The sequence below is a fragment of the Neoarius graeffei genome, chromosome 27 (genome assembly GCF_027579695.1).
Source record: "Neoarius graeffei isolate fNeoGra1 chromosome 27, fNeoGra1.pri, whole genome shotgun sequence".
In the NCBI taxonomy this organism is placed as follows: domain Eukaryota; kingdom Metazoa; phylum Chordata; class Actinopteri; order Siluriformes; family Ariidae; genus Neoarius; species Neoarius graeffei.
This window is the reverse complement of record NC_083595.1, coordinates 25,585,758-25,597,423: the sequence shown is the minus strand read 5'-3', so window position 1 is coordinate 25,597,423 and position 11,666 is coordinate 25,585,758. Positions and strand designations below refer to the sequence as shown.

Genomic DNA, 11,666 nt, shown 5'->3' with positions numbered 1-11,666 from the left:
TAACTACTTGAGTCCTGCTGGATATTTAATCATTATCTTCTCAAACAAATAACCTTTTTATATACTGTGTATCATATTTCAAGAAAAAAAAAATTGAACTGTTACTATGTTTTGTGTTTATTTTCTCTGTTTCAGATATCTACAGATTATACACATTCCCGATTCTTGAAGACCAGTGACAGACTTAATGTAGTTACAGCTTTAGTTATAGATTAAATGGGCATGACTGACTCACTCACACATATACTCTCAGTCAAACTGTTAAACCATTTAAAAAAATAAATATTCTGTATTTTGGCATACAATTTTTGTCTGAAACTTCTTTCTCACATAGTTAAAGGTCCTTGTTAAAAGAGAGGATTTGAAGGGCCCCCTAGCTAAATTCGCCTTGGACCACCAAATTTCTAAATCCGTCACTGTGCTTAACTATATATTCAGAGAAAACCTGCTGGATTGTTACCCAAATCTAAGTATTGCACTTCGAGTACTCCTCACACTTCCTGTCACAGTGGCTTCTGGGGAAAGGAGTTTTTCTGCCTTGAAATTAATCAAGACATATCTCAGGTCCACCATGTGTCAGGAGAGACTGTTAGATCTGGCGGTAATATCCATTGAGCAAGCTGTGAGAAGGAAACTGGACATGGAAGATGTCATCACTACATTTGCCAATGCTAAAGCAAGAAAAATCAAGTTTTAAGCACACAGTAAGTAAATTATAATAATTAATAACTAATAATTTCATTTATTTAAATCTTACACTGTATATTAATCCACGTTTGGTTTTTCTCTCTCCCTGTCTTTCTGTGCAGGTCTCATCCACTGTAGCCACCACCACCCATGAGACTGATAGATGGGCACACCGACAGCAGCGCACATAGACAGGCAGACACACACACACACACACACACAGCTTATATTCAGATAGTCAGTGATCTTTATTGGGGTTTTTTCAATCATTTCCATGTGTTCACAATAAATATTGTTCGTCAGTACGTATGATTCATCATCTCATTATTATTACAGATGTATGGGTTGGGGTTGAGGGGGGCCTCCAAATTGTCCTTTGCCCAGATGCTCAGATTTCCTAAAACCGCCCCTGTACTTTACCAACTGTGTATAGTTGAAATGACAATAAAAAAGCCTTGACCTTTGTGTTAGAGCAGCTTCCACTTGATGGCAGACCTGTGCCTTGGTGGATCCTTTATTTTGGTAACCCAAAATAAATTTAAGTGTGCACCTTTTTTTTTTTAAGTGAAGCTGTACTTGATAGGACTGGACTTGGTATGAGTGGACTTAGCTTGAAAATTTAAATGAGTACAACTTCCAGGTCCTTCCCCTTCCCTTCCCGCTGCACTCCAGCCCTGCCTCCAAACCCCCTCCCTGCAGAGGAGGCTGCTGTGCATGTGCAGGCTTGCAACCACAGCAACCAAAATTGTTTGATAACGAACTGTCGTGGATAGTGCTAAATAAACCACTTATGAGAACATTTAGCTGTAAGAGCACAGGCACGCATGAATATCAGAACAAAACACCAAACCGATCTGACTGCATGGGCACTTCACAAAGATATTTTCAATAACTTTCAAATAAAACAACGCTAACCAGTAGCCTAAGCATTGGAAACAAGTTAATGTTAGCCCAAATGCAACATCACAATAACATGAGATATGTGCTATGGAGCATTACTCTAACCATTACCATCTTAACTTTGTAGTTAATTTTTTTGAAAATCAAATCAAACATAAATCAAGCATGGGTAATTACCTGTCAAGAAGAAATGTGGCTAACTCAGGTTTGGTTTTGAATTCTTCGTTTTCAACCATGTGACCAAAACTGCTTGCGTCATTGACCGCCGCTATGTTGGAGGATATACAATATACATACATATACACAGTGGTAAGATATATAGTGGTAAGAGTACAGACTGGAGGGTAAAGAGGAGTTACATTTAGAAGCTTGTAGTCATTTCTTAAATCTATTTTAAAAACAATAATTTTGACTGCTTCAAAAGATGGGTATCTAAAAAACTAACATTTAGTTATAAAAGAGGAGGCTGCAGTATTTGAGGTATTGGATTGACATAAATCATGTTCAATTGACTATGTGATTTGGGAAGATTCTTCAATAATTTTGCATTTCTTTCTGTGCTCTGTAAGCTTAGCATTTTGAGCTACTGCTTTAGTACCATTTTTTATTTTGTTGTGGCCCATATTTTGTGTTGGAGCCCAGTCTGGATCCATAAAATTGTAGAGATCAGCTGGTTTCCCTAATGGAAAAAAAAGCAAAATAAAAGCAGCAGCATCAAAAATTACATACAGCTCTTTTTAAACTGAAATAATCATAGAAGCCTTTGCTTCTTCTTCTTCTTCTTCTTGGATTTTTATGGCGGTTGGCAACTTAACGTATGAGGTGCATTACCGCCACCTGCTGGACTGGGGTATGGTTCAAGAGCCTATTCTACAACTAACCTGGGTGACTAAAAAAAAAAAAAAAAGATTGGTGACACTAGATCCTCTGAATAAGCCCTGTATCCCTCAGAAACTTAAAAACATAATTATAGCAGACATGGCCTGAGCTTACTTTCAAAAGTTCCTGTATACTCAAACCTAGTTTTTCTTTTCTCAGCTGTTCCATTAAAACATTCCTTTCTGCTTGATATTCAGGACATTCACACATGACATGTTGTACATATTCTGGGCTACCACAAAACTCACATCTTCCATCTACATGCTTTCCCATAAGTGCTAGGGTGACGTTCAGCCTAGTGTGCCCAAATCTCATCCTTGAAAGAATGTCTTCTTCTCCCTTACTCCTGTTTGAGGATCTACATCGACCTACTGTATACTATTTTGTATGCTGTATAAATGCCTTCCAGTACGTCCACTGTCCCATAGAGACTGCCATGATTCTCTAGTTTTTCGTTTTATTATGCTTTTGACTTCAGCCTTGCTGTAGTCCACTTCTAACTCAACATTGCTGTTGCTGGCAGCTTTTTTGGCACAGCTATCAGCCATTTCATTGCCTGCTACTCCTATGTGAGCAGGTACCCATACAAAAGAAAGTTTTACTCCGTTTTTTAGCAAGGTGTTGCAGACTTGTGATATATTGGACACTACATCCTGCCTTGATTTTGACTGCCAGGTATCAATGCTGATCAGCGCAGAACTGGAGTCTGAGGCAATAACTACGTACCTTGTCAGGCCTATTCCGCTCCACCCACTGCAATCCACACAGCAACTAATTCAGCCGTGTAGACGGCCAAGTCATCCGTGACTCTCATGCCTACTTCAGTGCTGTGTTCAGGGATGACAAATGCAACCCCAACTGACCCATCTGTTTGTTTGGAGGCATCTGTAAATATTTTAACCTCATCCCAATATTTCTCATTTAAATACTCTTGCACTCTGTATTTATCCAGTTCTTCACCTTGTTTTTCTTCCAGCAGCAGGAAATCAGTGGGCACCCCTTCCATAACCCAAGGCGGAGTAGGTGGAATAAACACAGTAGGGCTGATTTTCAGGTCCCCAATAGCCATACCTTTCACCCTTTCACCAATCGTCCAACCATAACTCCTGGAGTGTGCCTGCAACCTTTCTTGACATGGCTGTAATACACACTGGCTTATGTGGTCAACTCTATGTCCTTTCAGATTTACCCAAAATACAGAGGCAAGCTGATCCCTTCTGAGATGAAGGGGCATGTCCTCCATCTCAACTTGTATGTCCGCCACAGGGGTGGTGTTCATGGCACCACAACACAGCCTTAATGCTTGGTTCTGGACCACATCCAGTTTCTTCAGTAACGTATTGGCTGCTGAGCCATAAATGAAACTACCATAATCCAGTACAGACCTTATTAGGCCAGTGTATATTGACCTCAAGGCATGTCTATTTGCTCCCCAATCTGTACCACGTAGGCATCGCATCACATTAAGGACTTTTTTGCATCTTTCCAACATACTATCAATATGCAGTGCCCATGACAGCTTTTGGTCTAGCCACATGCCCAAATACTTAAAAGAGTTAACCCTTTCCAGTTCTAGACCAGATATTGCGATTTTAATGTCTTCCACCACCTTCTTTCTAGTAAAGATCATTGTTTTTGTTTTTTGCACAGAGATTCTGAAGCCCCATCGAATGGCCCATGTCTCCACCGCAGTGACTGCCTGCTGAATTTTCCTGCCCACAAAGTCAAGATTTCTCCCTCTTTTCCACAGGGCACCATCGTCAGCGTATAGGGCAACCTCCACATGGTTCTCTACTTCGCTAAAAATCCCATTTATCATTATGGCAAACAACAGGGGGCTGACTATGCTTCCTTGTGGAATGCCATTTTCAATTGCATAGCTCTGACTAAATAAACCATTTATCCTAACCTTAATGGTTCTGGTTGTTAGGAACTCCCTGAGCCAAATAAACATTCTCCCCTTAAACCCCATTTTTTTCAGCTTAATCAGCAGTCCCTCTTTCCACAACATGTCGTAGGCTCTCTCAATATCAAAGAACACAGCTACAACATTCTCCCTGTTTGCCTGCGCTCTCTGTATAGCGTCCTCTAGGACCACTAATGGGTCCATTGTGTCTCTGCCCCTTCTGAATCCACTCTGGTAGCCCTGTATCAAACCTTTCGACTCAATTATATAGTTCATTCTGTCATTTATCATTTTCTCCATAGTCTTTCCCATCTGTGAGGTTAGAGCTATCGGCCTATAATTACCTGGGACTTGCGGGTCTTTGCCAGGTTTCCTAATAGGAATAATGATGGACTCTTTCCATGCTTTTGGAATTACTCCCTCTGTCCAAATCTTATTATATAGCGCCAATAGCACTTCTTTTCCCTTATCTGTTAGATTTCTCAACATGGAGTAGCATATCCTATCCCCCCCAGGAAAGGAGTTGCCTAACTTCCTGAGAACATTATTCAGTTCAGTAATAGTGAACAGTGCATTCATTTCCCATCCTATCACATCTGTACTGTCCTCTGTTCTCACACTTTCCTGCTGATGATTCTGTACCGTCTCATCTCTTGCCATCCTTTCCTGTTGGGAGAGGTTTTCAGAGCTATGAACTTTGCTCAGCGTTTGGGCTATAATCTCTGCTTTTCCAATGTCAGTTGTAATTACAGTATCCCCATCTAACAATCCAGGGTATCCATATTGCTTCCCACTCCCCTTCATCCTCTTTATCATACCCCATACTTTCCCCATTGGTGTATCCCGCCCTATCGAATCGCAGAACTTTCTCCAACAATCTTTCTTGGCCTGTTTGATGGTTCTCCTCACATTTGCCTGGGCCTTTTTAAACAAAACCAGATTCTGAAAATTATGAGTTCTCTTCAGCACTCTAAACGCTTTATTTCGCGCTTTAATTGCCATTCTACATTCGTTAGTCCACCAAGGGACAATCCTACCTAGGCTCCCAGGTTTAGTTTTAGGGATTGCTGCTGTAGCTCCTCCAACTATGCCAGCACTAATCTGTAAACAGAACTCTTCTACATCTCCATTTATATCTACTAGGGACAGTAGAGCATCACTGACCTCTTTAAATTTTTTCCAGTCAGCTTTTCCCAGAATCCACCTCTCATTGTGAACCCCTTGCTCTGCTGTATAATTCATTCCCACTTCAATTTTAATTGGGAAGTGGTCACTGCCCACTGCATTAACTCTCAGCACTTCCCACCCACACTTGTCTGCCAATGTTGCTGTAACCAGCGTTAAGTCAATGGCAGACTCTGTCCCTCTTGCTATATCCATTCTAGTGCCTGACCCATCATTTAGACATACCAATTCTTCCCCATCCATAAATTCTAGAATTACATCCCCATTACCATCACTCTTATCTCCCCATAATGAGCTGTGCGCATTAAAGTCACCACACCATATCACTCTCCCTTTTGTACCCTCCCAAATTTTCTCCAACTGATTCAATCGTAATTTCTGACATGGGTTGTAGAAATTAATAATTTCTATAGATTCTTTCCCTATCCAGACCTCTATCATCACATATTCTAGTTCTTTCCCTCTTTTGACCTCCCTATACTGAGTGTCTGTTCGTATAAATGTCATAACTCCCCCACCCCTACCATAATCTCTCCTAACTGACGAGTATCCTTTAATACAGAAGTCAAGCTTAGGAATCAGCCATGTTTCTTGGACGCAAATAACACTGGATTTCACACTAAGCTCATCAACATATTTCTTAAACTCTTGTCCATTTTGTATTAGACTCCGTGCATTCCATTGCAGAATGACAATACCCATTATCCAGTACCACCACATCCTTGAGATCGAGGTATGTCATCAGTCAGATTTAGAGCGTCTCTGACCGCTTCCCGCTGCATATGAATACCTAGGAACTTAGTACTAGCTCCTTTAACTACGTATTGGATTTTCTTAGTTCGGCTATCAGTTTGGGCTGCACAGTTGATAGCATAAGCCATAAATAGCACAAAGTCGTTTTTAGGTACAATAAGCGTCTCTTCCTTGATAACTTCGCATTTCCTACATTGCTCACTTACTCTGGTTCTCTCAACTGGTTCTGTTTCCACCTTCCTGACAGCCTTCGTCGCTTCTGCGTAAGTAATGCCATGAGTGACTTTAACTCTCTGTACCTCTCGCATCCTTTTATTCACTTCACACCCACCATAGGCTGAACTGTGTTCACCCCCACAGTTACAACACTTCAGTTTTGCATCCTTCTTACATTGGCCATACTCGTGTTCTTCACTACATTTACTGCACCTCTGTTTCCCTTTGCAAACCGCCGCAACATGCCCAAATCGCTGACATTTAAAACATCTGAGGGGAGGTGGGACATACAACCTCACATCGTAGCTCATGAATCCAATAAACACCCTCCTGGGGAGTAGGGGTTCATCAAAAGTTAACACTATAGATAGACTATCCGTAAGCGCTCCATCTCGCTTGGTTTTCAACCTCTTAGCCTCCTTAATCTTGACATTTCTGATACTAGATTTGATAATATCCACAGATTCGGCTAATGGGATACCTGAGATTACCCCTCTCACCAGCATCTTATCATGTGCCACCGTACACTGAACTCTATGGCCATTTAACTTTTTTACCGTGACTGCGCGCTTTTGCTGTTCTTCATTTTTGCACATGATTAGTAGCCCGCTTCTTATTTTCTTTGCACTCACCTCCCCAAACTCCTTTTGTAACGTGCCGGTAAGCAGAGATGGACTCCATTCGTCAAAGTTGGCACCTTCCTTTAGCAACTTCACAAGTACTTTGTACTCCACAACTTTACTATCAACTTTCGCCTTTTTCTCACCATCAGCAGTACTGTGCCCCTTCCCGATTTTGCGTTTAGTTCCTAGTGTACTCCATGGACCTTCCAGATTTACCAAACTGTCAGTTTCAAACCTCCCGCTAACATCCATACCCTCATCTTCCACCTCACTGCCTGACACGTCACTTCCTACCTCCTGACCATTCCCAGCCCAGTTGCCACCAACCGCCTGCACGCCACCACGTCCTCCACTCCTCTCAGCCATCCTCCGCACCGCGCGCCAAAAATGCCCGCAGAACTGCGCATGCGCAAACAACCCAAGCTCGCTGCGCATGCGTGCAAGTCCTTTGCTTCTTCTTCTTCTTCTTTTGGGTTTTATGGTAGCTGGCATCCAGTGTTGCATTGCTGCCATCTACAGGTTTACCTTCACCATGCACTGACAGTTACATCATTCTGTTGCTAAACGAACAGCTGATCATATCAAGGTGCTCTCTGACTGCCGATATTTATTAGTTTGGTCCTGCCGTTCCTTTTCTTCAACATAACGTCTTTTCTTCTCACTTTCCGTTACTGTAGTCAGTCTTTCATGTTTCATTCACACACTTACATCCTCCATTTTTCTCTCCTGTTTCAAATTTGTATTCCACGATGCGTTGCGCAAATGGGGAAAGCCCACCACGTGATGCATAATGTGGTATGTGAAATTGGGTCATGTTGAAGCAGGAAAAAAATAGTGGTAAATTTGGGGCCACGTGGCCCTAAATTCATTAATTCTTCTATAAAAAACAAAAGCTAATAAAATTGGAAGCCTATGATTCGAATTCAGTAGCTTTCGGTCCACTAAAAAATAATTGGGTGTCAAGGAAAATTCTTCTTATGACCTGCACTTGAAAAATCTGAAAGGCAGTCTACCTTTCAATATTCCTTTTGTTAAATAAAAATATGTTTTTCATTTTCTTAAATAAAAAACAAGCCATTGCTTGTTGTCAGTCCTGTGCACTGTGGCGCGTACACCTGAAGGCACCAGAACGCGCACCGTGAACAAGGAGCACCTGAACTCAATTAGAGAACTGTGTGTTTGCGCTGATACAAGTGCAATGCGAAGTATTATGCTAGGTTAAGTACACATTACAGAGCCTTTCTTCCCTTGTTCTTGGTTTCTCGATTCTTGTTCCTGTTCTCGCCTAACCTCTGATATATTGTTTGCGCCTTGACCGACCCTTTGCCTGTTTTCTCGTTTCTGATCTTGCCTGCCGATTTGGACTGTTTACCTGTGTGTGTTGCACCTTGTATATATCTGCACTCTTGTAATTAAACTGAACACTTCTGCACATGTTTTGTGTTGTGGGTTCTTGAATAAACACACCTTGATACTTGAAGAGAACGGTCTTTATCTATGAATTGCACTTACATTACACGTACATGAGGACTATAGTCATGTATATATGCATTTTTCACTGAACTCGCCATCTTTTTTTAGTCTGTCTGCGCATGCGCCTTATCTAACCCATAGAGAAGTAGCTTAACTGAGAATATCCAATCACATTGTTCATATCATTACAGCACATACATCCGCCTCCCTCGCATACCTGACACTTGTCGGCTCACACACTCGATGATCACAGCTGTCACGTTTGACAGCAGTGAATTTCTGCATGACCAGGCTATTAAACAAGCCAATATTTCTTAGATATTGCGATCTTTCATTAATAACTAGTCCATAGCACTTACCATTAATAAAATGTTCACTGCAGACTTGTGTGGTTTTTGCTTTCTTATCACTTAGATCAGCCCGGTTTATGTTGGACAGCCATTTACATCTATGCTCTGTAGACAACTCTCTTGTTTTTTCTCCTTGATTATTTATAATTGCTGGAATTCTAAAGAACTTATAAAGTCCCCTTGTCTCGAATAGAGTTGTGCCTGCATCCAATTACAGCACAAAGAGTAGGCATGGCCCACTTCCGGTTCAAAGCCGCATGCATAATGATGTCATATGCAAACGAAGAATACTTTCAGGTGTTCACGAGTGAGAGCGTGTTGCCTTGAGGTCAATATACACTGGCCTAATAAGGTCTGTACTGGATTATGGTAGTTTCATTTATGGCTCAGCAGCCAATACGTTGCTGAAGAAACTGGATGTGGTCCAGAACCAAGCATTAAGGCTGTGTTGTGGTGCCATGAACACCACCCCTGTGGCAGCCATACAAGTTGAGATGGAGGACATGCCCCTTCATCTCAGAAGGGATCAGCTGGCCTCTGTGTTTTGGGTAAATCTGAAAGGACATAGAGTTGACCACATAAGCCAGTGTGTATTACAGCCATGTCAAGAAAGGTTGCAGGCACACTCCAGGAGTTATGGTTGGATGATTGGTGAAAGGGTGAAAGGTATGGCTATTGGGGACTTGAAAATCAGCCCTACTGTGTTTATTCCACCTACTCCGCCTTGGGTTATGGAAGGGGTGCCCACTGATTTCCTGCTGCTGGAAGAAAAACAAGGTGAAGAACTGGATAAATACAGAGTGCAAGAGTATTTAAATGAGAAATATTGGGATGAGGTTAAAATATTCACTGATGCCTCCAAACAAACAGATGGATCAGTTGGGGTTGCATTTGTCATCCCTGAACACAGCACTGAAGTAGGCATGAGAGTCACGGATGACTTGGCCGTCTACACGGCTGAATTAGTTGCTGTGTGGATTGCACTGCAGTGGGTGGAGCGGAATAGGCCTGACAAGGTAGTTATTGCCTCAGACTCCAGTTCTGCGCTGATCAGCATTGATACCTGGCAGTCAAAATCAAGGCAGGATGTAGTGTCCAATATATCACAAGTCTGCAACACCTTGCTAAAAAACGGAGTAAAACTTTCTTTTGTATGGGTACCTGCTCACATAGGAGTAGCAGGCAATGAAATGGCTGATAGCTGTGCCAAAAAAGCTGCCAGCAACAGCAATGTTGAGTTAGAAGTGGACTACAGCAAGGCTGAAGTCAAAAGCATAATAAAACGAAAAACTAGAGAATCATGGCAGTCTCTATGGGACAGTGGACATACTGGAAGGCATTTACACAGCATACAAAATAGTATAGGTCGATGTAGATCCTCAAACAGGAGTAAGGGAGAAGAAGACATTCTTTCAAGGATGAGATTTGGGCACACTAGGCTGAACATCACCCTAGCACTTATGGGAAAGCATGTAGATGGAAGATGTGAGTTTTGTGGTAGCCCAGAATCTGTACAACATGTCATGTGTGAATGTCCTGAATATCAAGCAGAAAGGAACGTCTTAATGGAACAGCTGAGAAAAGAAAAACTAAGTTTGAATATACAGGAACTTTTGAGAGTAAGCTCAGGCCATGTCTGCTATAATCATGTTTTTAAGTTTCTGAGGGATACAGGGCTTATTCAGAGGTTCTAGTGTCACCAATCATTTTCTTTCTCTCTCTCTTTTTTTTAGTCATTCAGGTTAGTTGTAGAATAGGCTCTTGAACCATACCCCAGTCCAGCAGGTGGCGGTAATGCACCTCATACGTTAAGTTGCCAACCGCCATAAAAATCCAAGAAGAAGAAGAGTGAGTGGGGAGGGGGGTCTGCCTGCAACACAGGGGCAGTGACAAACACTCCTGGGTCCTGTACTACGAACGGAGGTCAACGTACCCAGAAGTAACCCAGGGTTCCCCCGCTAAACCGGGGTTGACAAAACCTGGTTATCTTGTTTGGGGTTAAACGGTACTACGACGCCAGTTATGAAGTTGATTTGTTGAACCTGTGTTAACCTAATCAGGGTTAATGCGCGTTCACGTTAAAGGGGAGGTTATCAGCGCAAATCCCCACTGTTCACAATGGCACAGTCGCCGTACTTCACGGAGGAAGAATGCGCTGTCATAATGCAAAGCTACGAGGAGTTCAAAACAACATTAAGAGCAAAATCTAACACAGCGGTTGCCAGTAAGGAGCGGCAAGCATGTTGGCAACGAATTGCCGATCGGGTAAATGCGCAAGTACATTCTCCCTTCTACATGTTCCAGAACAGAAGTATAGGATGAGAGAAAGCTTCATGATCAATCACAAGTCACAGAAAATGGTCCTTCGACGTGGCCCCAGTCATATATAGCTTGTTTAATGTCCGAAAAATCCTGAATAAAATTTGGTATGGTAAATTCATGGAGTAGCCTACTTAAGCTGATATGTGCACAGAGTCACATGAATTAGGATGACTGACTGTTCAGTCCCTTTGACTAAGTTGGTGTATGTCCTGTGAACATTTCAGAGGCAACAGCAGTGCCAAACGCACCTGGCAACAGGTGAAAATGAAATATAAAAACATCATTCATAGTGGTGTGTGTGCGCGCGTGCAAGCAAGCATTCATTTGCCTTTTTATTTATTAAAGTTTTATCTGTTTGCCTAATAGCTCAAA

The 11,666-nt window shown here is 42.0% G+C and overlaps 1 long non-coding RNA gene across 1 annotated transcript; it reads right to left on the bottom strand.

Annotated features, from left to right (window-relative positions):
* Window positions 1–318: 318 nt before the first annotated feature.
* Window positions 319–2,263, bottom strand: LOC132875142 (uncharacterized). Its single transcript, XR_009651765.1, has 4 exons — window positions 2,186–2,263; window positions 1,765–1,855; window positions 758–843; window positions 319–634 (listed from the first exon to the last, which is right to left on the bottom strand). It is a non-coding gene; the product is annotated as an uncharacterized LOC132875142 (long non-coding RNA).
* Window positions 2,264–11,666: the final 9,403 nt, after the last annotated feature.